Source organism: Tupaia chinensis, unplaced genomic scaffold (assembly GCF_000334495.1).
Source record: "Tupaia chinensis unplaced genomic scaffold, TupChi_1.0 Scaffold000070_1, whole genome shotgun sequence".
In the NCBI taxonomy this organism is placed as follows: domain Eukaryota; kingdom Metazoa; phylum Chordata; class Mammalia; order Scandentia; family Tupaiidae; genus Tupaia; species Tupaia belangeri.
Genome location: NW_006159530.1, coordinates 2,295,225 through 2,323,048, shown reverse-complemented (window position 1 = coordinate 2,323,048; position 27,824 = coordinate 2,295,225). Strand labels below are relative to the sequence as shown.

Genomic DNA, 27,824 nt, shown 5'->3' with positions numbered 1-27,824 from the left:
ATTCTCTCCCACACACATTTTTTTAAATACTCCTAAAACTAGAAGGTTGAGCTAAATTACCTCTATGATCTTTTTCAAAGCTATTTATAATTTATGACTATTTTCAGTGACTTCAATCATTGCTAATGAAAGCATAGTCACAGAATGGGAGCACTTACATGAAATTCATTCATTATCAACTATTAGTAAGTGTCTCCTAGGAGGGTTGCCAGATAAAATACAGGAGGCCTAGTTAAATTTTAATTATAGAAAAAGAATGGTGATTTTTAAATGTAAACAGGTTCCATGTACTATTTGGCTATGTAAAATACTTCAAAATTATTTGCTCTCTGTTTGACATGCAAATTAACCTACATGTCCTTTTGAAATTGTTTTCTAAATATGGCATCCTCACTTCTGTGTAAGTCTCTGATAGGAAGCTAGACTCCGGAAGAAAAAACAGTGACATCTATCACAAATCCTGCCTTCAGGTCTAGAGGATCAAATAAGATTTGAATATAAGGCATGAGAGCACACAGTGAAAGGGGACAAGCTCATGAAAAAGATGCTGACGGAGGCTGTGAAAGGTCACAGGAGGGAGACATTACTTTCAGCTGCAAAAGCAAAGGAAGCACCCACGTTGGGCTGAGAAAGATGGCGGAATCTGGGAATGGGAATGTGGTGGGGGTGGAGGAAGGCATTCCTAATAGAGTGAATGGCTTGAGTAAAGACACTGTTGGGGCTCAGAAACTGGAACCCCAAAGACTGGCACTCTGACATGCTGAGGGACCTTAATGCCTTAAGAGTTGCCTCAGATTCAAGATCTCTGTAACCTCCACTTTTCTCCCCAACCCAAACGCAAGGAGGAGCTCTCTCCAATTTACCTATCTGATCAAGGAAGTTGCTGCCCAATAGCAATTCAGCCCTCTCCCTTGGAATTTCATCAAGTGCCAAGAGAGACTAGACTGAAGGTTCTCATACCCAGGACACCTGTTCTGCAGCAGCTCCTAGAGAGACTTATCGGAGAGACTTTATCTCTATAGTGAGACAACATTTTTACTTATGAAGTACAAATGCCTCTTACTTCTCAATAAAGCGTTGCTCTTGTACAACTCCCCCAAAGAATCATTTAGTCCTATTGGCTGAGCATTGTACTCATTCATTTCTCTGTTTCCCTTTCTCCTGTGAGGAAGGGTATATAAACCTCACCACCTGGCCCTTCTTTGAGTTCCTATTTTCCATGCCTCTCATGTACATATTTATATGATTTTTTTTAAGTTTCCTTCCTTTACTCGTGAGAGAGAGAGAAACAGCGCCCTCATAGGTGCTTTCTCACTTTCTCTCTGTCTCTCTGGCAAGCCCATGTGTCCGAGTTGCCTCAGATTCAAGATCTCTGTAACCTCCACTTTTCTCCCCAACCCAAACGCAAGGAGGAGCTCTCTCCAATTTACCTATCTGATCAAGGAAGTTGCTGCCCAATAGCAATTCAGCCCTCTCCCTTGGAATTTCATCAAGTGCCAAGAGAGACTAGACTGAAGGTTCTCATACCCAGGACACCTGTTCTGCAGCAGCTCCTAGAGAGACTTATCGGAGAGACTTTATCTCTATAGTGAGACAACATTTTTACTTATGAAGTACAAATGCCTCTTACTTCTCAATAAAGCGTTGCTCTTGTACAACTCCCCCAAAGAATCATTTAGTCCTATTGGCTGAGCATTGTACTCATTCATTTCTCTGTTTCCCTTTCTCCTGTGAGGAAGGGTATATAAACCTCACCACCTGGCCCTTCTTTGAGTTCCTATTTTCCATGCCTCTCATGTACATATTTATATGATTTTTTTTAAGTTTCCTTCCTTTACTCGTGAGAGAGAGAGAAACAGCGCCCTCATAGGTGCTTTCTCACTTTCTCTCTGTCTCTCTGGCAAGCCCATGTGTCCTATAGCAAAAATTTTAAAAAGAAAAAAAATTAAGTATCCAATGTTTGAAATATTTGTTCCAAGGGCAACACCTAAAAAAAATCATTTCTGCAATACTAAAGGAAAGCTAGATTTCCTCTTTAACACATATCATATGATTAGATCAGGTATCTGGCAAGAACTTGGGTATCTCTGCATAGTGAAAGAAACAACTTGGGGCAGGCTAGAAAGCAAGGCCATTTACGTTTTAAAGGCCTGAGTCAATATGAACCTGAGACTTTGGTTACACCCACTCCCATCAGAGTTAATGCCCAGTAGCATGCTTTAGTTCATGGTGAACACACTTGGGTGCCTTTCTTTTTCCCGGGGTTCTGAGTTCGTGATGTAAGGAACAAAGTATAGCCAGTCGGTCGCCCACATTCTTTTAAGGGACTCCGTGTCGACATTGGACAAACAACGTGGAACCTCCCTTCTCGCCCTTCTCTTTGCCATACAAACCAGCTTTCTCGGTTGCCATTTCAATGAGCACATCTCTGGGGAACCAGAATATGCTCACCCAGGCTGCTCTTTTTAAGCACTGGCTCAGATAATCCACGTTTGCGTGACTTGTTACAACCCAGCGTTCTTTTTAAGTTGGCGCTGCTTACTGGCTATGGTCTGATGAAACACGCAAAACGGCAGCTCAGTAGGTAAGCCAGGAGGTTCACAGAGGCCGTGTACTGGATGTGAACGTTCTTTCTGTTGCTATTAACAGAAGATACCTAAAGCTGGGTGATACAAAGACAGAGGTTCATTCAGCTCATGGTTTGGAGGCCTCAGGTCCAGGGGCCACACCTGGTGAGGGTCTTGCAGATTCTGGGGACACCACAACCTGAGGGCAAGAGCAGAGCAGAGTGTCCGTGTCCATGAGTCTCTGCCTCATTCCAGCTCCTTACAAACCACAGGGCTCAGCCTAATCACCGTAGTCCTGATCTCTTCCCAAAGGCCCCACCTTTTCTCACCATCACCTGATCAAGGTTTTACCCTCTTAATCTAGTCACAGTGAAATTTCAACACATGAATTTGGGGAACATATAAATTATAGCAATGAAATAACAGAGCACCTGGGATCCTGGCCCATGAAAGGCAGAGTGAAAGGGAGAATTGAGCAGTAATAAAATAATTTATCCTAGGGGCAGCAGGTGGCGCAGTAGTTAAGGTAGATGCATCCCACGTGGTTGACCTAGCAATCCTAGTCCCAGCAGTTTGCAAAACCACACTGGGTACATGTGTGTGTGTGTGTGCCCCAAATCTGACAGGAGAATGGAGGAAAAGGGATTGCAGCATGACCATCCCTCTCAGGGGATGATTTCTCACATTTCTTTTCTCTCTCTTATTCTCCCTCTCTCACTCTCTTGCTCTGTATGTATGTATGTGTGTGTGTGTGTGTGTGTGTGTGTGTCTGGTGAGCTCATGGCCCCTATAGCAAACAAACAAAAACATAGTTTATTCTTTTTGTTTCTTTTTCCTTTTTTTTTCTTTTCTTGTTCCTCTTTTTTCTTTTAAGAGAAATTTTTGCTATAGGGCACATATGCTCGCTGGAGAGACAGAGAGACAGAAAGCGAGAAATCACCTTCCCCCCCGCCCGGGGGGCATGGCCACACCATCATACCTTCTCCTCCAGTCTCCTCTCGGGATTTTGGGCATGCATGTACATGCAGCTGGTGCGAGTTTCAAGCTGCTGGGTCCAGGACTCGAACCATGGTCGACTACATGGAAGCCCAGCAATGTAACCATTACACCATTTGCTGGTCCCAAGATAGTTTATTCTTTATAAGGGCTCTTTCTGGATAATCCCTCTTGTTTCTGATTTTCCCCTGGAACTCTATCTCAGGGGTCTCTTTGTTTATGTAAAAGAGGCCACAATGGTGGCCTGATAATAGTATCTAGAAAAAGTTATCCAAAGTGTTCTGTGCCCTGCCAAAGTCTAAAATAATCACTGTTGCTGAAAGTGTGCGTTTACAGATAATGCCGCCCTGTCTTGGCATCTTACTTTACAAAATGAATTAACAGTACCTGCTCTTAGTTATACCTTTTCTCCTCCACCTCATTTTGTCTGCATATTTAAGGTAGATTTGCAGCTGAAGAACCACCCCTCATTCCTTGCCTTTCCGCACCTCGCAGTCTGCTTCCAAGCGTATTGCTATGCACAGTACAATGTGAGCCGCGTCTTAGGTTCATTCTCAGACTTGGAACTCGGGGTCAGTGAACTTGCTCAGGGCACATCTGCGACACAGTAGGATTCCTGCAGTCCTTGAGCACATGGTTGTGGTTTTATCAGTACCGGAAGACTAGCCCCTAGAGTGATCTGCTTGCGTAACAATTTTGGCAGTGCCTCTTTCTTCGTCTTTCTGAATGTTCTGGATTTGCGTTTGTGAGACTCTCAACTTTATTTCCGATTAGGTAAAGGTGACCTTCCCCCTCTCCCAGCTGAATCTCCTGTGAGACACCTGACTCCTGCTGAGGCCGATTACAGCTGCCACTTGTTAACTGTTCAAGCACTGTCCATGGAAAAGATCCCTGGAAAATGAAGACGAGTAAGAAGGAAGAACAGAACGGTCAGGCACATCACACGCCAGTTTTACATGATTTGGCCTAGGACTTGAAAATCCAGTTAGTACTTGAACACTAAGAGACATTTTGAACACAAAGTAACATGGGGAAACTGAAAGAAGTTAAATCACAGAGCACAGAATTAAGGGCAATCATATTCAGACTAGAAACGTCTCAGGCTTGTCTGGGGACAGTGAGAAGATGAGCTGAGTTAGAACTGAGGTCTCCTTTGTGTGGCTCCACGTGAAAGAGATTCTCTCCCTCTAGGCAAGACCACAGTGGGAAGTTCAAGACTGTTTCCCTCTATCCCCTCTCTTGTCAAACCTTAAACCACACGGAATTCACTAACATCAGTCACACTTCAGAATAAGATATCTGAGTTAGAGGCCAGCAGGTGGCATGGTGGTTGGGGCAGTAGACCCCCCACATTGTCGACTACAGTTTGAGTCCTGGACCCAGCAGCTTGAAACTCATTCCAGGCACGAGCGCTTATGTGCCCAAAATACTGAGAGGAGACTGGAGGAGAAGTGATGTGGCTATCTCTTCTGTGGGGATGTTTCCTTTTTCTCCTCCCTCTCTTTCTCTCTTTCGCTCCCTCTCTGGTGAGCACACATGCCCTATGGCAAAAATGTCTGGGGGAAAAAAAAGGTATCAGAGTTACCCTTCCATTCTGCTTATAAAAGGGAAAAGATTGGGACCACCAGGTGGTGTAGTGATGGAGCCAGTGGACTCCCACCTGGCCAATGCCATTCGAGTCCCAGACCTGGCAGCTTGAATCTCGTGCCAGGCACATGTGTATGCATGTCCAAAATCCCAAGAAGAGAATAGAGGAGAGAGGATTGTGTTGTGGCCATCCACCCCTGGGGGTGAGTTCTCACTTTCTGTTTCTCTGTCTCTGTCTTTCCAGTGAGTGCATGCCCCCTATAGCAAAAATCTCTCTCTCTCAAAAAAAGAAAAAGAATAAAAGAAAGAAAGAGAAAAGCTCATTTTTACCTTGGAAAAAATCGAAATAAAACATGATAAATACAAATGATAGAAAAAGCCAACATTGTAAGCTTTAAAGTTGAATAAAGGGGGGCTGGCAGGTGGCATGGTTGTTAAAGCGCTGGATTCCCATATGTGGGACTGTGGTTGGATTCCTGGACCTGGCGGCTTTCTTTCTCACTCTCTTTCTCTCTCTCTGTCTCTCTCTAGTGAGCGCATGTGCCCTATAGCAAATTAAGCAATAATAATAAATAAAATTAAATAAATAATTCTTCAAAAAAGTAAATAAATAAAGTTGAGTGAAGGACCTAATATCCTGGAGTAATGGGTCCTCATTTTAAAAAAGAAAGCGCATGATGGATCCAGCAGGAGGCATGATGGTCAAGGTGCTGGATCCCACATGACCAACTCTGTGCTATGAGTCCCAGACCCAGCCACTTGAAAAACATGCAAGGGGAGGCAGCAGGTAGCACAGTGGTTAAGGGGCTGGACTCCCACATGGTTGACCACATTTTGAGTCCTGGACCTGGTGGCTTGAAAGTCATACCAAGTGTGTGCGTGTGTGTGTGAGTGTGTGTGCCAAAAATCTCAAGAGGAGACTGGAGGAGAAGGAATTGTGGTGTGGCCACCCTCCATCACCACCCAGGGAGGCGATTTCCTGCTTCTGCCTCTGTCTCTCCGCCAGCACACAACCCTATAGCAAAATTCTCTCCAAAAAAGGAAAAAGAAAAATATGCAGGGTGCATAGGCGTGCCCAGAACCCCAGGAGCATGCAGAAGGGATTACTGCATGGCTATCTCCACCGGGAGTGGAGAGACTTCTCACTTTCCCTCTCTCTGGCAAAAAATCTTGAAAGAAAAGAAACCACGTGATCACATGAACCATTTTAGAAATGTTAACTCTTCCACCTCTCCAGAATATATCTAAATAATGACAGGGTAAAACTTTAACTTGAAACACCGGAGACATCACTGGTGAAAGAAAATTGAATGATTTCAGTTAGGAAAAAATTTATGTCTACTCAATCAAAATGAGAGAGTAGTGGGACCAGCAGATGGTGTAATGGTTACTCTCATGTAGTTGACCATGGTTCAAGTCCTGGACCTGGAGGCTTAAAACTCACGCTGGGCACGTGTGCATGTATGCCCAAGATCCTGAGAGCAGAATGGAGGAGAAGGGATGGCCATCCCCCCAGGGGATGATTTCTCACTTTCTGTCTCTCTCTGTCTCCTGTGAGTCCACATGCCCTATAGTGATTTTTTACTTAGCAATCATAGTGCTCACCACCAGAAGTAGAGAACTCAAACTATTATTTCTCACAATTTATTTTTATCCTACTGACCCATAGATAGTTTCCTTCTACAAGATGACATTCCCAGTATTTGTTTTCAAGTCACCATAAATACAGAAAATTTATTTTCCTCTGTCTGACCTACAGGTGTTTTTTGGATAAGATACTTGGATATAAACTATTGCCATGAGAGACAAGAGTATAATATTAATGTTGGGTTTATTAAAAAAGAACAAATAAATCTCTACTGGCAACAAGAGGGTCAATACATCTGTTCATTTCTCTAGTCGTCATTTATAGGAATAAATCTTAGGTATAAGTTTGCTGAGTTTGGTGCCCCCCCCCTTTGATTTATATTTAATGATTTTACATTTTTAAAATTTTTTATTTCAATTTCTTTTATACATTCAATCACATGTTGCTTAGCTTGCAAAGTGATATTTCAGCATGTGTACACTTCTCACCAGTCCAGTTGAGGATACTATACTCATTATCTTCAGTAGATAATAACCCATTTCTCTGTCCCATAAACACCTTGCCTCTCTACTTGTTTCCGTAACCTTCTTCCTCAGACTCTACTCCTTCACCCACCCTCTTTCCACAATGTATCTGGAATGTATAACCATTTATTATGTTTCTATATCCTCTAGTCATTCAGTTTCAGCTCTAGAGTGTGGACACTCAGTATATATTAAGAGGAGACATACAATGTCTCTCGTTCATAGCCTGGCTTGCTTCACTCAGCAGTAAATCTTCCATATTCATCCACTTTCTGTCAAAAGTCACGGTCTTGTTTTTCATGGCTGAGTAATATTCCTTAGAGTATATGTACCACACTTTTTTAATCCATTCATCTGTTTGTGGGCATTTCAGTTGGTTCCATGTCTTAGCAATTGTGAATAATTCCACAATAAACATCAATATGCAAGCACTTTCCCAACTAAGGATTCTTCTATTTTGGGGGCAGATACCAAGGAGAGGGATTTTTGGATCATATGGTAGTTCTATTTGTAGATCTTTGAGGAATCCCCAAATTGTTCTCCACTGTGGCTGGACCAATTTACATCCTTACCAGCAGTGTAGAAGAGTTCCCCTTTTATCATGCTCTGTCAGCACTTATCTTTTTTTTTTTTTTTTTTAAATCTTAGTCATTCTGACTGGGGCTAGGTGGTATCTCATTGTGGTATTGATCTGCATCTTCCTTATAATCAGGGATGTTGAGCATTTTTTCATATGCCTTTTGGCTGTTCATATGTCTTCCTTGGAGAGTGTTTTTTTTGACTCATTCTCCCATCTTTTAGTAGGGTTGATTATCTTTTCTCGGGACAGCTGCTTGAGTTTCCTGTGTATTCTGGTTATCAGTCCCTTATCTGACACATAGTGTACAAGAATATTTTCCCATTCTGAGGGCTGAATGACTCCATCTTTACAGTGTACAAAATGGACTCTCCAGGCATGAGTATACTGCATATTAGTGTGAAGGTACTGGTCAACTGCCCTCTCCCTCTTAGTTTGCTGACCCTTACTATTATATTTTTTAAATTTTGTGTAGTAATCTCTTTTCTAAATATACTTATATTACACAGAGGAAAAAAATAATATCCTTGATTTGATCATCATACACTGCATGCATGCTTTGAAAAACCATATTGTATTGGATATCATAAAGATGTACAGCAACTAAATGTAAATAAGAAATTACAAAATAAAATAGGGGAAAAAGATATTACTGTATACATTATCATCAACACGTAATCTTCCATTTTTGTGTCCATTAAATGTTTTGCTTTATTTCCCCCCTTGATCCCTCCCCTCCTGCCCCTATTGCCCTCACAGGCTATTTCCCAACCCCATCCTGAAGGATTTGGGGTCCCCAAACCTCACTTGGCAGTTCATAATAGCAGCCTGACTTCATCTACCCAGGATGGAACCAGGATGTTTGCTCAAACCCTTGAAGCCTGGGACCAGCAGTTGGCGTAATGGCTATGTCGACTCCGATGTAGTCAACCTCTGTTCGAGTCCGGACCCAATGGCTTAAACTCACGTCAGGTGTGTGTGCGTGCGTGCCCAATATCCCAAGAGGAGAATGGAGGGGAAGGTATTGCAGCGTGGACATACCCCCTGGGGGGTGATTTCTCACTTTTTGTCTCTCTGTCTCTCTCTTTCTGGTGAGTGCATGCGCCCTATAGCAAAAACCTCTCAAAAAAAAAAAAAAGAAAGAAAGAAAGAAAAGAAAAGAAAAGAACACTTTAAGTCTTTGAAGGTGTCACTCCAGCAAGGATTCAAGTACTCGGTATTGGGTGCAGGGACAGGCAGACGGTAAATAAATAAATAACCTTGGCATAAGTAACCTTGGGAACCCATAGCCCTTGGATGGGGGCAGTGAGGCAAGAGGGAGAGGAGGGGCCTGCTTATACCCATCTGGGAACCAGCACAGTGTCAGATTCTTGGGAATCAAGGTCAGATCTTCCACCTGTTAAAGGAGGAACACAGTAGTCCTGACTTCAAAGAGCTATTTTACGAATTAAAGGAGCTGGTCCTGTAATTGGTTTAGAACAGCACCTCACAGGTAGTAATCATTTTATATACTTTAGCCATTATTATCTGAGTCACTCTCTATTAAACTGGTGGGTGTGTGGAGGGGGAGAACAGTACATAATCTGAGCCCCTCTTGGGACTACAAATGTATGTTGCCTCAAATAATAACAATTTCAAGAGTCACGGTTCGAAGAGACATTTCGTTTCACCTCCAAAGTCCAAGCACAGCACAGCGGTCTCTAGTTTTCTCACCAACAGGGACCACTGTTATCTCTGCTGAGTCTGTGGTTCTCCTCAAGAACGTAGCTCAAGGGAACCAGCAGTTAGCGTAATGGCTATGTCGGTGGACTCCCACGTAGTCGACTGAGGTTCGTGTCCTGGACCCGGTGGCTTAAAACTCACGCCGGGTGCGTGTGCGTGCGTGCCCAAGATCCCGAGAGGAGAATGGAGGAGAAGGGATTGCGGTGTGACCATCCCCCCTGGGGGGCGATTTCTCGCTTTCTGTCTCTATGTCTCTCTCTGTCTGTCTGGTGAGCGCACGCGCCCTACAGTAATAAAATAGGGGAAAAAGATATTACTGTATACATTATCATCAACACGTAATCTTCCATTTTTGTGTCCATTAAATGTTTTGCTTTATTTCCCCCCTTGATCCCTCCCCTCCTGCCCCTATTGCCCTCACAGGCTATTTCCCAACCCCATCCTGAAGGATTTGGGGTCCCCAAACCTCACTTGGCAGTTCATAATAGCAGCCTGACTTCATCTACCCAGGATGGAACCAGGATGTTTGCTCAAACCCTTGAAGCCTGGGACCAGCAGTTGGCGTAATGGCTATGTCGACTCCGATGTAGTCAACCTCTGTTCGAGTCCGGACCCAATGGCTTAAACTCACGTCAGGTGTGTGTGCGTGCGTGCCCAATATCCCAAGAGGAGAATGGAGGGGGAGGGATTGCAGCGTGGACATACCCCCTGGGGGGTGATTTCTCACTTTTTGTCTCTCTGTCTCTCTCTTTCTGGTGAGTGCATGCGCCCTATAGCAAAAACCTCTCAAAAAAAAAAAAAAGAAAGAAAGAAAGAAAAGAAAAGAAAAGAACACTTTAAGTCTTTGAAGGTGTCACTCCAGCAAGGATTCAAGTACTCGGTATTGGGTGCAGGGACAGGCAGACGGTAAATAAATAAATAACCTTGGCATAAGTAACCTTGGGAACCCATAGCCCTTGGATGGGGGCAGTGAGGCAAGAGGGAGAGGAGGGGCCTGCTTATACCCATCTGGGAACCAGCACAGTGTCAGATTCTTGGGAATCAAGGTCAGATCTTCCACCTGTTAAAGGAGGAACACAGTAGTCCTGACTTCAAAGAGCTATTTTACGAATTAAAGGAGCTGGTCCTGTAATTGGTTTAGAACAGCACCTCACAGGTAGTAATCATTTTATATACTTTAGCCATTATTATCTGAGTCACTCTCTATTAAACTGGTGGGTGTGTGGAGGGGGAGAACAGTACATAATCTGAGCCCCTCTTGGGACTACAAATGTATGTTGCCTCAAATAATAACAATTTCAAGAGTCACGGTTCGAAGAGACATTTCGTTTCACCTCCAAAGTCCAAGCACAGCACAGCGGTCTCTAGTTTTCTCACCAACAGGGACCACTGTTATCTCTGCTGAGTCTGTGGTTCTCCTCAAGAACGTAGCTCAAGGGAACCAGCAGTTAGCGTAATGGCTATGTCGGTGGACTCCCACGTAGTCGACTGAGGTTCGTGTCCTGGACCCGGTGGCTTAAAACTCACGCCGGGTGCGTGTGCGTGCGTGCCCAAGATCCCGAGAGGAGAATGGAGGAGAAGGGATTGCGGTGTGACCATCCCCCCTGGGGGGCGATTTCTCGCTTTCTGTCTCTATGTCTCTCTCTGTCTGTCTGGTGAGCGCACGCGCCCTACAGTGAAAATCTCTCAAAAAAAAAAAAAAAGAACGTAGCTCAAGATTCATTTTTTAAAGGTTTTTCTAGCCTACAAAATTAATCTCTTCAACTAGGTTTATTAATAACACAGATTAATTTTCTTTTCTTTTTTAAATTTTATTTGCTATAGGGCATGTGTACTGACTAGAGAGAGACAGAGAGAGAGAGAGAGAGAAAGAGAGAAGGTAAGAACGTACCCCTCATGGGGGATGACCATGCTGCAATCCCTTCTTCATTCGCCGCTCAGCATTTGAGGCATGCACACACATGCACCCAGTCTTTTTCAAATTGGTAGATCCTGAGCTAGAACCCTGTAGTGGACCATGTGGGATCCAGCTGTTTTAACACCACGCCACCTGTCTTTCCCCCAGAACAGATCATTTTTCTATTCTTAGTTTTAAGTTGTTATTTTTATCATTTTTTACGTAAAAATCTGAGCTTCCTTTTTATTCTAAGTGCCACTAAATCAGTCACAATATATATTCTCTCTATGAATTTTTTTTTTTTGGGAGAGGTTTTCGCTATAGGGCGTGTGCGCTCGCCAGACAGAGAGAGACATAGAGACAGAAAGCGAGAAATCACCCCCCAGGGGGGATGGTCACGCCGCAATCCCTTCTCATCCATTCTCCTCTCGGGATCTTGGGCACACATGCACACGCACCCGGCGTGAGATTTAAGCCACCGGGTCCGAGACGCGAATCGCGGTCGATTACGTGGGAGTCCAGCGACATAGCCATTACATTAACTGCTGGTTCCCTGAATTTTTTTGAAATACAGGATATAACACTCTATATACAGGATAAAACCAAGTATTTATTGCTAGCTACCTCAGGAGGTAAGAGTATGGACAACTTCTGTGTACTGTTCACTTATTTTGAGATATCTTTTGCTATAGGGCAGTTGCACTTAGCCAAGAGGCAGAGACACAGAGAGACAGAAAGCAAGAAATCATCCCCCAGGGGGAATGGCCATGCCGCAATCTCCTCTCCTCCATTCTCCTCTCGGGATCTTGGGCACATGCACATACTCCTGGTGAGTTTCAGGCTGCTGGGTCTAGCACTTGAACTATATGGGAGTCCAACGCCTTAACCACCATGCCACCGGCTGGCCCTCTGGGTACTTTTTAATACTCTTGCATATTTTCTAAATTACTTAATAGATTACTTTGATGGATCCTTAAAACATTATGTAAAATGCTTGTCTTCCCTCTATAGCATTATTTGAAAGAAAGGAAAATTATCTGATTAAATTATAAATAGAGGAACTAAACTAAAACGAGATGCCTAATTTTCCTTCCCACGTGTTCTGATGACCGACGCAAGTGATTTCACTGTCAGCCTGCGCGACGATGGTAACAGGAGGTGAAACGCGTGTGTTCCCGGTACTGCTTCAGCAGGTTAGCCTGGCAGGTTGAATCTGGACACAGTATTCCCTCTTTCCTTAATGCCAGGTAGTCTGTGTATCAATCAAAATAACATAGTCAATCCTCATTGGACCTACTGGCTATTCCAGACTTTTTGGGATAATGATGAAAGGACTGAACATTTCACAAAGTCAAAATTAGTTTCATTTCTTTAAAAGGTAATTGTATTGGGAGCCAGGGTGGCATGGTAGTTGAGGCACTGGATTCCCACATGGCTGACCTTGGTTCAAGTCCCAGACCTGGCAGCTTGAAAAATCACACTGGGTGTGTGTGCATGCATGCCCAAAATCCCCAGAGGAGAATGGAGAAGGGACAGGAAGTGAGGCCATCCCCCCGGGGATGCTTTCTTACTTTTCTTCTCTCTCTCTGTCTCTCTCCAGCAACTGCACATACTCTGTGGCAAAATAATAATAATAATAATTGTATATACAACACGCTAAATAAAATGTGGTTGTCATGACATTAAATAAAATAATAAAATTACATGGAAGACTAGATAGAAGTTTGCATTGAATTTTTACCTCCACAGGCGTACTTTTCTTTTTTGAAATTTGTCAGAGGGCACTTGTGCTTGCTGAAGAGAGAAAGAAAGTTAGAAAGCATCCCCAGGGGAGATAGTCTTATCACAATCCCTTTTCTTCCATTACCCTTTTGAGATTTTTGGACACGCACGTACATGTAACCAGCATGGTTTTCAAGCTGCTGGGTCCAAGACTCAAACTGCACAGTCCACCAAGTGGAAGTCCAGTGCCTTAACCACTCTGTGACCTGCTGGCTCTATGCTGTTATTTTAAATGATTAAACTCCTGTGGTTGCCATTTATTAGGAGAATTTTGACATTTTTCTCCATAACTCCAAGCCCAAAAGATTCTAGTCAAGTGAGATTTCTTATCGCAGACCTCTTTTAGGACTGCATGTAATAAGTAGAGGATTTTTAGGTTGGTTGATCTCACAAAAGGTCAAATGTACACTTTATTTAGTGAAGGAATAAAAGAGGATTGAGAAAAACACCTTTTCTGATATTTGAAATCTTTTCTTTTTCTCTTCTAGCCATGGAAGCCCTAAAGCCTGAGATTTTTTTTTTTTTTTGAGAGGTTTTTGCTATAGGGTGCATGCGCTCGCCAGAGAGACAGAGAGACAGAAAGTGCAGAGAAAGACAGAGAGAGAGAAAGCGAGAAAAAAACCCCCCCCCCCCCAGGGGGGAAGGCCATGCCACAACTCCTTCTCCTCCATTCTCCTCTCAGAATCTTGGGCATGCACGCACACGTTCCCGGTGTGAGTTTAAGTCACCAGGTCCAGGACTTTAACTGCAGTCGACTACATGGGAGTCCAGCGACATAGCCATTACACCAACTGCTGGTCCCAGCCTGAGATCTTTTGAAAATTCATTTCTTTTCTCTGTATGACTGCAGTGGTCTGCTAGACAAGATAGTGGAATATAGACCGATTGCTTTAAGAGAGAACGGTACCATATTAATGTGGGATCTATTATAAGAGAATAAACAAACTTCCACTGACAACAAATAAAGCCATAATTAGATTATTCTGAGAGAAATCTCTATAAATACATTTGGTAGCTTAGTAAACAACGAGATAATTTATGTCACAGTTCTGGCGAGAGTTTTGTAAAAAGAGTTGGTCAGATATTTGTGAGATTAAACATGAAATGGTGTATAGTCACACCAAGTCAAACGATAATAGAATTATGCAGTCAGAATTTTTTTTTTTTGGAAAGATTTTCGCTATAGGGTGTGTGCGCTTGCCAGACAGACAGAGAGAGACATAAAGACAGAAAGCGAGAAATCACTCCCCAGGGGGGATGGTCATGCCGCAATCCTTTCTCCTCCATTCTCCTGGGGTGAGGTGTCTATCATTGCTTGTAGGTGTCTGATTGGGTGGCTACATAGATGGAGATGCCTAATTACCAGAAGGAGAAATTTGTGTTTGGAATAAAAGATGAATTCCATTTTGAGCACAGTGAGTTTGAGGTGTCTGTGGGACATTTGAGAAACTAAAAAAGCATACTCTAATCTTCCCCGCTCTCTATCTTGGAGCTGGCCATAAGAGGATCCTCTGACCCATCTAGTGTGACACTAGGTTATAAGAGCCTTGTTCCAGAGGGGTCCTGCCCTGTACATGGGAGGAAGGAGCTCTGTACGTGGAGGCCAAAGAGCACCTGTGCAGGTGGGCCTTGCGGGGTTTCCCATTCAGTCTATTGGAATCAGGACACACCTTTGGTCCAATCACATTTTTACCTGGTTGTCTGTGGTCTAATCATGCCAATGCAAAGAAGGCTCCATAAAAAATCCCAAAGAATAGGATTTGGAAAGCTTTTGGGCAGCTTGAACATGTGGACGCTTGCTGGAAAGTAAATAAGAGCTCACCCATGTGCTAGAAGGATGTCACAGCCCAACTGTCCAGGGACAGAAACTCCTGTGCTTGGGGTCCTTCCAGAACTTTCCTTAAGTATCTCTTCATCTGGCTGTATTCTTTTACATATCCTTTATAATAGTCAGATACTATAAATTAGCATACCCTGAGTTTTTTGAGCTGTGCTAGCAAATTAACCAAGCCTGAAGAAGGGGTTGTGGGAACCCCAACTTGTTGTCAGTTGGTCAGAAATTCTAGAGGCCTGGATTTGTGACTGCAACAGGGACTCAGACAATGGTAGATGCTCCTACTTAGCAGGCTGATGCCACATGAGTCAGCCTGGGTTTGATTCCTAGCCAGTCCCAAACCCAGGCCCAGGGGGGTGTGCCTACAGCCCCAGTTATTGAGAGTCGAAGGCGGGCAGAGCACAGCACGGTGAGACCCTGCCACACACACACACACAGGCTGAGCAACCTTGACCAACTGACGTGTACAGGACATTCCACTCAAAGACTCCAGAACATACTTGTTTTTCAAGTTTATTTAAAATATTCTCCAGATAGATGATGTGTTAAGCCACAAAATGAGTTTCAATACATTTTTTAAAAAATTAAATCACACAAATTATTCTCTGACCACAACAAAATCAAATTAGAGATCCACAATAAAAAGAAATCTGGGAAAATCCTAGATATCTGACAATTAAATGGCATGTTTATAAATAACTCATGGTTCAAAAAATGAATTACAAGAAATTTTTTTTTTTGGAGAGGTTTTTACTATAGGGCGCATGTGCTCGCCAGAAAGACAGAGAGACAGAAACCAAGAAATCACCCCCTATGGGGGGTGACCACACCACAATCCCTTCTCCTCCATTTTCCTCTCGGGATCTTGGGCATGCACGCCCGGCGTGAGTTTAAGCTACCGGGTCTGGGACTCAAACCGCGGTCGACTGCATGGGAGTTCAGCAATATAGCCATTACACTAACTGCTGGTTTCAAGGAAATGTTTTAAAATATTGTAAATAAATGAAAATGAAAACAACATGTTAAATTTTATAGGCTTTATCTCCAGCCATGTTTAGAGGAAATTTCAGTAAAGAAGGTGGGCTGACCCCATAGCACAGTGGTTAAGCTCTGTGCATGGTGAGCTAGACCCCACATGGCCAACCAGGGGTTTAATGTGATCCCTGGCAGCTTGAAAAACATGACAAGAACAAGTGTGTGCCTGCCCCAAATCCTAAAGGGATGGAGAAATGGAAGAAAGAGGTTTACAGCATGACCTTGTCCCATTGGCAAGTTCTCTCTTTCTGTGTGTGTGTGTGTGTGTGTGTGTGTGTGTGTCTCACTCTCACTTGTAAGTGCACCTGCCCTCTGGCTGAAAATAAAAGAAGAAAAAAAAGCAAGGTATTACATCAAAAACCCAAGTGCCATACTAAAAATTAGAAAAGTAGAATCAAACTGGAAGGAGATAAAGATCTCAGTTTTAAAAAATCAATAATATAAAAGAAAAAGAATATCAACAAAACCAAAAGTTGGTTCTTTGAAAAGACCAACAAAATGTGTGTACATACATGCCCCAAATCCTGAGACAAGCATGAAGAAGAAGGGATGACTATCCCCCCTTTCTTTCTTCTTCCCTCCTCCTGCCTCCAGAGAACACATGCACTCAATATTATTATTTTTTTTGAGAGATTTTCACTGTAGGGCGCGTGCGCTCGCCAGACAGACAAAGAGAGACATAGAGACAGAAAGCGAGAAATCACCCCCCAGGGGGGATGGTCACGCCGCAATCCCTTCTCCTCCATTCTCCTCTCGGGATCTTGGGCACGCACGCACACGCGCCCGGCGTGAGTTTTAAGCCACCGGGTCTGGGACACGAATCGCGGTCGACTACGTGGGAGTCCAGCAACATAGCCATTACGCTAACTGCTGGTTCCCAATATTCTTTTTTTTTTTAAAGAAAGAAACAAAGGGAAAAAAAAGAACACCTATTACCACGTAATTATCTCCATCAGTTTAGGCTGTTACAGCAAGGTAGTGTAGATTGGGTGGCTTCCACTATTGACAATGTACTTCTCACAGTTCTGGAGGCTGGGAACTCTATGTTCAAGGAGTTGGCAGATGCTGGGTCTGGTGAAGAAGGCCCTCTTCCTGGTTTCCATAGTTATCTTGTTTTCTTAGATGGAGAGACAAGAAACTCTAGTTTTTATCTTTTTTATAAGAATGCTAGTCGCATCATGGAGGCTCTGCTCTCCTGAATTCATGGAAACCTAATTGCCTTCCAAAGGCCTCATCTCCTAATAGCATCCCACTGGAGTGACTGTTTGACATGTTTCATTTTGGGGAGGACATGAACATTAACAATAGATGAATTTAAAAATATGTGATAAATGGACTATACCATATACAAAAGACTGCCTATTTTTGGTGTCATTTTTATAAAATGGCCAGAAAAGGCAAATTGATAGAGGGAGAAAGCAGTGGTTTATTGGAGCTGACAGAAATAGGGCACTGGTTGTGAGAGAGTTGATTGACTACAGATGGGCTTGAAGAAAAATATGAGTGTGATAAAAACAAACAAGCAAGCAAACAAAAACTTCTAAAACCAGACAGGAGTAATGAACACAAAACAATAATTTACTAGAAATAATTAAATTGAGTATTTAAGATGTATAGCACTTAAATTATAACTCAATAAAAATGAAACTATACTTCGGGCCAGCAGATGGTATAGTGGTTAAGGTGCTGGACTCCCACATGGTCTACCACAGTTTGAGTCCCAGATCCAGTGACTTGAAACTCATACTAGGAGTGTGTGCATGTGTGCTCAAAATCTCAAGAGGAGAATGGGGAAGGATGTGTGATGTGACCATCCTCCGTGGGGTGAGGTCTCACTTTCTGTCTCTGTCTCTCTGTCTCTCTGGCAAGTGCATGTGCTTTATAGCAAAAATATCTAGAAAGATAAATAAATAATAAAGCTATTTAAAACAACTTTCAAAAAATCATAAGAAATGGGAAAAACCAATCTCGCTGGCCAAGTCTGGATTTGTATATTTAGATAAAGACTAAGTTATTATTTTTCTTTTCTCATTGTCTGACCTGATTAACTCTGCTTTCAGTAGGAAAAGTTTGTGGGAAATTTAAATGCTTAATTCCCTAGAGGATGTCTACATTTTCTGTTGTCCTTGGAGGAAAAAAATACAAATAACAGATGTATGAATTTCATTAATGATGAAAACTTTAGAACTTTAAAAAATAGGGACCAGCAGATGATGTAGTGTTTATGTTGCTGGACTCCCACATAGCCAACCATGGTTCAAGTACTAGACCTGGTGGCTTAAAAATCATGCTGGGCATGTTTGTTTGCATGCCCACGATCCGAGAAGGAGAATAGGGAGAAGGGGTTGTAATATGGCCATCCCCTCTGGGGGGGTGATTTCTCACTTTCCCTCACACTGTCTCTTTCTCTCTCTGGTAAGAGCACCCACTCTAAGGCAAAACTTAAAAAAAAAAAAAAAGGCCAGTGGGTGCCATTCATTAGTGGTTAAGGCACTGGATTCCCACATGACTGGCTACAGTTTGAGTCTCAGACCCGATGGCTTGAAACATGCTGGGCATGTATACATGTCATATATGCCCATAATCCTGAGAGGAGAATGGAGAAGAAGGGATTGAGTCATGCCATCCCTCCAGGTGGTGGTTTCTCACTTTCTGTCTCTCTGTCTCCAGCAAGCTCATGTGCCATATAGCTCCCCCCCAAAAAAATTAAAAAAATATATTTCTGCAGTACGCATTTCCAATACTTTTGTCTATTTTTCCAATATTCCAGTTTCTCAACATGTAAATTCACTCTCTGGAGCTTACACAGACTAAACTAACTGTAGGACTACAAGGTCCCTGTGAACTATTTATTTATTTATTCATGCTCTAGGGCATGTGTGCTCACCAGGGAGAGAGAGAAAGAGAAAGTGAGAAAGCCTCCCCCAAGAGGGATGACCATACTGCGATCCCTTCCCCTCCATTTTCCTCTCAGGATTTTGTTCACACATGTGCATGTGCCCGGTGTGTTTCTCAAGCTGCAGGATCCCAGACTCAAACCACACAGTTGACCTTATGGGATCCAGTCTCCTTAACCACCATTGCCATTGGGCACGTGTGCTTGAGTGCCCAAGATCCCAGAAGACTAGACCTCTTGTGAACTCTTTCTAGACAGGGAGATAGAATGGAGGGGAGGAAAGGAGGGAAGATCGAAGAAAAAAAATGAGCGAAGAAGGAAGGAAACAGGGAAGATGAAGGAAGGAGAAAGAGAGAAAAGGAAGAAAAGAAAGGAAGAGGAAACCGTGCCAGGAATTTATACATCTGGGTAATGAGGGAAGTGACCCCACGCTTACATTCGATGATCTTCATTCACACAGTTCTAGGAGTTAAATAGTGACTCCTTAGAATTTAATAATATCGATCTCTTATTTGATTGCTATGTTTGAGTTTACGTCTGCTTTTCCAATTATATCTGACAGACTCTATCTTCATAATGTCAAAATAAATCGTTCAGTCATTCAATTTATTGAGTGAAAAACAATCATTTTAGGAAAGTAAGATCGTCAACTCAGTTTTACATAATGCCTGTTGGTAATTAAATTACATTTTCATGTTCCAAATAACAACTGTTGCTCAAAACAAAATGAGATGGAGATCATTGGCAGATGAGAAGTCAGAAAACTGAGGCTGTTTTCTTCGTTCTGTCAGTCTTAACTGTGACGCCAGGCACTTAAGATCTTCAGTTCTCTTTTTCCTCCATGTATTGGGTCATGGAAAAGTCATGACGCAGTTTTCTATACAAAAATGCGTCATGACTTTTCCCATGGCTTAATATTAAATGGAGTCAACAGTAGCATATCAGTTGCACGGTGATGCTGTGATGGTAAGAAAACTAATATGGAGTTCATCTTTTTTTCCTTTTTGCTAAAAGGCATGTACACTTGCCAGACACAAGTGATAAAGAAAGTGAGAAAGCAACTCCGGGGGGATGGCCATGCTGCAATCCACTCTCCTCTCAGTATTTTGGCACGCATGCACATGCGCCCAGTGTGTTTTTCTTTTTCTTTTCTTTTTTTTTTTTGAGAGGGTTTTTTTTTTTTTTTTTTTTGCTATAGGATGTGTGCTCTTGCCAGAAAGACAGAGAGAGACAGAGAGATAGAAACCGACAAAACACCCCCACCCCCCAGGGAGAATGGCCACGCCACAATCCCCTCTCCCCCATTCTCCTCTCGGGATCTTGGGCACGCACGCACACGCACCCAGCGTGAGTTTAAGCCACCGGGTCCGGGACTTGAACTGCGGTCGGCTACATGGGAGTCCAGTGACATAGCCATTACGCTAACTGCTGGTCCCTCCCAGCGTGTTTTTCAAGCTGCAGCTCCAGGACTTGAACGATACAGTTGGCCATGTGTGCTGCCTTAAACTCCACGCCACCTGCTGGCCCTGGAGCTAGTCCTAACTGACATGTCTTCCGGCATGTAACCCTAGAATGCATACAAATGAAGTGATTATAATAACAACTCAAATTCCTCTGCCTTGAAGTCCCCAATCAAGGACTGAGCCCCCAGCCTCAGTCAAGGCATCTTGATTTCATGAATACACGGAAATAAGTTTGTTCACCTCCTTCTGTTCTTTCTTCTTTCTTATGGCGTGTCATTTGAGAGGGATTCCTTATCACTAATTTCCTATGCTTTCCACATTGCAAATCCTTCATGGGCTTGAAAACTGTTCCCCTTAGTTGTCATAGTATCATTTTCTTTAGAACAATGAGGAGAAATTAAATTTCCCATCTCTGCTACACCTCATTAGTTACCTGGGCCCTTAGTCAGGATTACATAGGTCTTAAGTTTCAGTGTTCCTCTTCAAGATAACCTTTCAGAGCTTTTACTAGGCCTCTGTTTCTAAAAGGTGTCAGACTTCCCCCGGCTTGTTTTCATTTCCTTGAGCATGGAGCATGCAAACCTCACTTCGAGATTCCCTTAGTCTGTGCGTAGCAACACAGGCAGATGGATTCTTGGACTTCTTCACGTCCATACGTATGTGACATGACCAAACCACGTCAGTCTGTGTAAGTTCACAGTGACCCTGCCACATGATAAACTCTGTTTATGTGTGTCACTTTATTGTTTGGAGTAAAACCTTTGAAATTCCCAGCCAGAGCTGATTTTTACTTCCATACAATCAGGTAGTGTCTTTTCTCTTGCACCCCTCTGGCCCTGAGACATTGATGAGATACATTTGTATTATCCAAACTGAAAGGACAGGTCTAATTTGCTACACTGCTTAGCACAGTGCCTCCCACAGATACTCGTTAGCTAAGAAGTAAACACGGATGAGCAAACCGAGGCGCCCTTCTCTAGCCCCAGCATGATTATATATTAACCCCTCCCCACAATTAAGTATGCACACTGATAAATATTTCCTAAATTTCTTTTTTAAAAAAAAAAAAAAAACTTGCCAGAGGGCACATGCACTTGCCAGGGAGAAATAGAGACTGTCGGGGAGAGGGAGAAAGCACTCCCTCCTAGGGTGTGGTCACACTGCAATCTCGTCTCCATTTCTCCATCCTGTGCGGATTTAGGGCACGCACACACTCATGCCTGACGAAATTTTCAGCTGCTGGGGCTAGGATTCAAACTGTAAGTTCAGTCATATTGAATGTGGCTCAATTAGTAGGCTACAGGACTGGACCTCTCTATAGATATTCCCATAAATGGTAGTAAAACAGTACGTTAGCATAAAACTTTTTGAAGAGTCGTTTGCTTTTTTCCTAAGAGCACTTTATCTCTGTGGTCCCACTTGGTCTTCTCCAGGGACACATCCCTGTCTTTCCTCCCTTTCAGGACCTCGGAAGATTCTGCCTGGGATAGCCATCCGGAGTCTGAGGTCCTAGCGTGTATCTTTTACTACGAACCTAATGTGACGTTGTTTGAAACGTGCCTGCGGTTTGTATTAACCAGGGTGGGAAAGTGGCAGGCGTGGAAATGGGTGTGATGAAAGAAGGGTTTGTACACACAGATTCCTGAAATTAGAGACAATGACACCTGGAGCCAGAGAGGAAGGTACTGGCCAACGAGGAGGCAGAAGCCAGGGGGGAGGGCCTGGCCCAGAGCCTGATTGGCGTTCTCAGAAAGGAATTGGTGAGGCAGCATCAGGAGAATGAATATTGACTTGGTGTTTGAGACTCTGATAAACAGATACTTAGGGGTAAGGCTCTGGACTGGTAGGTTTATATATTAAAGACACACATATTGGGGAGCCTGCTTTTTCTAGGAATTAGCTGGCCCCATGAGGGGCAGCATCTCCTGCATCAAGACCTCAAATGCCAGAGCATCAAGAATGTGGAAAGTAAGGGCCATCCCCAGGCCTGGTGGTTAAGGGAGCCAGATCCCACATGGCTGACCATGGTTTGCATCCTAGCCTCAGTGGCTTGACATACTCACTGGCTTGTGTGCATACATGCCCCAAGTCCTGACAGGATGGAGACACGGAGGAGAAGGGTCTGCGGCAGGACTCCGTCCTATTGAAGAGTGTTTTCTCCTCTCCCCCTGTGTCTCTCTTTCTCAGGTGAGTGTACACACACTGTGGCAATGACAAAAAAAGAAAAGAATACAGAAAATAAGAAAACGTAGAAAGTTCAGATCTTCAATAAGTCACTTCAATTCCTGAGGCTTCTGTATTCTTGTCTGTAAAATTGACACAACCTCTAATGTCTCTCTCTGTAACACTCCGTGGTTGTAATGTCTTGGCCCTGTGTTACGTGCTTTGAGGCTCTTCATGTGCCAGTGAGGAATGGAGCTATAGTTAAAACCATGGCTCTATCCCAGTATGGAAGCTATTATTTATTGGGTTTTCAGAAAAGTTCTGATATATTTTTCTATGCAAAACTACATCAGGACTTTTACAACGATCCAATATGTCAGAAATAATTTTGTTTTGTTTTGTTGTTTTTAAAGGAGCTAGGCCTGGACCAGCAGATGGTGTAGTAGTTATATCGTTGGACTCCCACGTGGCCAACCACAGTTTGAGTCCTGGACCCCCGCCCCCGTGACTTGAAAATCACACCAGTTGTGTTTGTACGCATGCCCAAGATCCCAGGAGGAGAATGAAAAAGAAGGGACTGCGGCATGGGCATCCCCTTGGGGGTGATTTCTCACTTTCTCTCTCACTGTCTCTGTCTCTCTGTGGTGAGCACACGTGCCCTAAGGCAAAAATCTCTTTAAAAAAAAAAAAAAGAAAGCTAGACCTAATAACTCTCCCACCAGGACATTTAGTTTCATTAACACTTTTTTCCCTTAATAGCACATGAGCAGATAAAACATTTGAATTATTGAGGAAGGCCATAGCAACCTTAGGAGGTGGGGAATGTGTCAGACAGAGCTCACTCTACTACTTACTAGAAGAATGAGAACCAGTGGGATCAGATGAGGTGTAGTTGCTTATATATAAATCGCCACAGAGAAAACTAAACTTTTAGTTGGAGAAAATGTAACATTCAGTTCCTTGATTAATTTGCCAAGTATGGTCACATGCTTGTCTGTGAATGAGTGAAATTTACAGAGGGCAGGCATAATTTGGGTAGTTGGAGAAGCATTCTTTTCAGATTTCCATCTGTAAAATAAATGAAAAGTTCACAAAATGTGATTTTCATTTTATGATTTCAATTCGTTACTGAGGTCCCTGAATCTTTATTTGCCCTCCCGCACCCTTCCAGAACTCAGATGACCTCCCGACGATGCTCCTCTGGCTGTGGGCATTTGGGATGGACTCAGGGCAGGCCTGCTACGTGTGGGTGTGCAGACGGTGGGCTGTGACTCTTAGGGGTACAGCTCCTGATCAAACTCAGTCCCGGTTCTCCAGGTGCTTCCAGCTTAGAGAAGACCCGCATCTTGCGATGCGCGAGTGTGAGAGCAGGATGGGAGGGGAGTCTCTGCAGGGCTACGCAGGATGGAGAGCTGACTCCTGGCTGGCATTTCCGAAGGAACTCCGTGTCCAAACAACAATCACCGTCGTTCTTTGCTTGTGCTGCCGTAGCAAACATCATAGCCGTGTGGGACTCAGGGCTTAAACAGACATTCGTTTCTCACATTTCTAGAGGCTGGAAACTGCAAGAGCAAGGTGCTTTCAAAGAGTCCACCTGCAAATACCATCGCATGGGCAATGAGGGCTTCAACATATGAACACGGGTGAGCACAAAATTCAGGCTGTAACACCACGTGAGTGGCATTTCCTAGAATTATGAAGTGTACGCTTTTTGTGCTGTCTCTTTCTCTCTAGAGTACCCTTGAGCCTTATTGTTTTTTTTAAAAAAAGAATTGTTTATTTAATTTTATTTTTTATTATTTTTAAATTTGATCACAAAGAGAGAGAGAGAAAGCAAGCCACCAGGGTGTGCAGACGGTGGGCTGTGACTCTTAGGGGTACAGCTCCTGATCAAACTCAGTCCCGGTTCTCCAGGTGCTTCCAGCTTAGAGAAGACCCGCATCTTGCGATGCGCGAGTGTGAGAGCAGGATGGGAGGGGAGTCTCTGCAGGGCTACGCAGGATGGAGAGCTGACTCCTGGCTGGCATTTCCGAAGGAACTCCGTGTCCAAACAACAATCACCGTCGTTCTTTGCTTGTGCTGCCGTAGCAAACATCATAGCCGTGTGGGACTCAGGGCTTAAACAGACATTCGTTTCTCACATTTCTAGAGGCTGGAAACTGCAAGAGCAAGGTGCTTTCAAAGAGTCCACCTGCAAATACCATCGCATGGGCAATGAGGGCTTCAACATATGAACACGGGTGAGCACAAAATTCAGGCTGTAACACCACGTGAGTGGCATTTCCTAGAATTATGAAGTGTACGCTTTTTGTGCTGTCTCTTTCTCTCTAGAGTACCCTTGAGCCTTATTGTTTTTTTTAAAAAAAGAATTGTTTATTTAATTTTATTTTTTATTATTTTTAAATTTGATCACAAAGAGAGAGAGAGAAAGCAAGCCACCAGGTCCAGGACTCAAACAACAGTCGGCCACATGGGAGTCTGACACTTTAGCATCGCACCACCTGCCAGCCCCCGAACCTTATTTTATACTATATTAGAGGTGACTTATCTTTCAAGATCCTCTTTGAGTTTCAATTCCTTCACTTAATTAAAAAAAAATGTGTATTGTTAAGATATTTTCCAGGGGCTATACTAAGTAATGGGAGTTTATAGAAGATTAAGATACATGTCTGCTTCCCTTGCCTTACCATCTAGAGAAGGAAGTAAATGTTAAATGCAATACAATCTTAAAGATGTACTGGTGCAAGTACTGATCATAAATATTAGTGGTCCAAAACCCAGAATGACTCATGGTACCTGAGGAACCTGAGGGAGGATGTGGGGTGGAGGGTGTGGAATAAGAATTCATAGAAAAGGTTAATTTGAGCTGAAATTTATGTAACGTTTACCCATATAATTCTTTAGAGAGAGAGAAATACAGTCACCGCCAACAGGTCTCCACGGTGCAGTCTGCCCCCAGCCTCAGCCAGGTTGGATCACAGGCGTGTGTGCAGACCTGGCGTGTGCAGACCTGGCGTGTGCAGGCAGACTGCAGAACACAAACCCAGGACCTTCCCTCGGGGTCCAACACCAAGAGCATTGTGCCACCGCAGTGCCACTGTGGCTGGCCTGAGCTGAATCTTGATGAATGAGTAAGTCTGAGATAGGCAGATGTGAGGGGCGTGGACATGACAACATTGAAGAAAAGCACGGGGATCGATCACTGAAAGTCCTTTATGACCTGAAGGATTTGAGCTTTATCTTATAAGAAATGGGGAGCCGTTGAAGAAAACACTATGCTTTAGAAACATCACAGTGGTGCTGATTTCAGAGATGCCAATCCAGGGTAATAAAGACAAGGTAGGTGACAACTGCAAGAATAATAAAAAAGGGAGAGAGAGAGGGGAGAGAAGAGAGGAAAGAGGAGAGAGAGAGAGAGAGAGAGAGGGAGCAAGCGAGTGCCTGAATTAAGGAGCTAGCAGTGGATGGATATGGGCATGAGGATGAGAAATACTAGAGAATAGCTATAGGATTTTATGGGTGATTGAAAGCGGGATAAGTAAAAGGGAGGATGCCAGGGTGGTTCGCAGCTTTCTGACTTAGATGACTGGGTCTTGCCGTAAATAGAGACTATAATAAAAATGGTTGAGCAGATCTCGCTGAGATGGATGACGTAGCAGGTGGGAAGGTGAAAAGTTCAGCATTGAACTGATGTTGGCCTGGGTGTGTAATCTTCATAGTCATATCTATTTAGGGGTTGATTGAGACCCAAGAAGGCATGAAGAATAAAAATAAACTAGTGCCAGGGACAGAGCCCTTGGAATTACTAATTTTAAAAAAATCTTTGTTTGTTTGTTTGTTTATTCTGTGAGTGAGAAGGCAGACAGAAAGTCAGCACCTCCAATGGGGTCTGAGTGCCACTATCCATCCCCAGCTTCAGCCAGCCCAGAGGCACATGCAGGCCTGGCATACTCAGGGAGGTCTCTGGATGTGAACATGGAACCTCCCTGTCTGGGTCAGCCTCACAGAGCATTGCCTTACCACTGTGCCACAATTCAGTGCTAGAATTAAAAGTTTGTTTGTTTGTTTGTTTGTTTGTTTTTGAGAGGTTTTTGTTAGGGCACATGGGCTTGCCAAAAAGACAGAGAGAGACAGAGAGATAGAAAGCGAGAAATCGCCCCCCAGGGGGATGGCCATGCTGCAATCCTTTCTCCTCCATTCTTCTCTCGGGATCTTGGGCACGCACGCACACACGCCCACTGTAAGTTTAAGCCACCTGGTCTGAGACTCGAATCGTGGTCGACTACCTGGGACTCCAGAGACATCGCCGTTACAACAACTGCTGGTCCCAAATTAAGCTTTTAAGGAGTAGGTAAGAAAAGTAGACACCATAAAAGGAGAAAACGAAGTGGCTTTTGAGGTAGGCAAAGCAATGATAGCAACAAAAAGATAATTACATAGAAAAGTTTTAGAGGAAGGTAGAGGGTAAGCAAATTGAAACCTAAAAGAATCCTTCCAGTTTGAAAATGAGTCATGGTTTCAGTGGTAGGGGCAGAGCCCTGAGAAGTGGCTGTGGGACGAAGGGTATGTGGTCTTCGGAGTTTAGTTGTAAAAGGAAGAAAAGATATTGAGGTATAGTTGGAGAAGAAAGCAAGGTTGAAGGAAAACATTTCTTTTTTTCTTTTTCTTTTTTTGTTTTGTATTTTTAATTTGCTATAGGGTACATGTGGTTGCTGGAGAGAGAGAGAGGGAGAGAGGGAAAGTGAGAAAGCAACCCCCACGGTGGATGGCACAATGGCACACCACAATCCTTTCTCCGTCATCCCCCTCTCAGGATTTTGGGCACATATGCACACATGCCCAGTGTTTTTTCAGACTGCGAGGTCTGGGGCTCGAACTGAGCAGGCCATGTGGGATCCAGCCACCTTACCCATGCTACCTGGCGGGCCTGAAGGAAAAAGATTTATCATTATCATTCTTAAAGGACCTTGACCACATTCGTAGTCTATTGGAATGGAGTTAGAAAATGCAAGGATAGCAAAGACAGGCTGGAGGAAGATCAAAGAGGTTCAAGCAGCCTTATATGAATAGGAAATCGGATAAGAAAATACAGAAGTACCTTAGTTCATTGCTGTGATGCTGACAGAAATATCTAAGTCTAGGTCATCTGTAAGAAATAGAGCTTTATTGACTCGATTCTGGTGGCTGGAATAT

At 43.5% G+C, this 27,824-nt stretch overlaps 1 long non-coding RNA gene across 2 annotated transcripts in view; it reads left to right on the top strand.

Annotated features, from left to right (window-relative positions):
* The window catches only part of LOC102475572 (uncharacterized), a 78,276-nt gene that overhangs the window by 26,636 nt on the left and 23,816 nt on the right, over positions 1 to 27,824 (top strand). The window contains exon 2 of one of the 2 annotated variants that reach the window (XR_333608.1): positions 4,338 to 4,471. This is a non-coding gene — a long non-coding RNA (uncharacterized LOC102475572). Of the gene's footprint in view, positions 1 to 4,337; positions 4,472 to 24,788; positions 24,872 to 27,824 lie in introns of those variants that run through there. The other variant, XR_001369629.1, reaches the window with a different exon arrangement.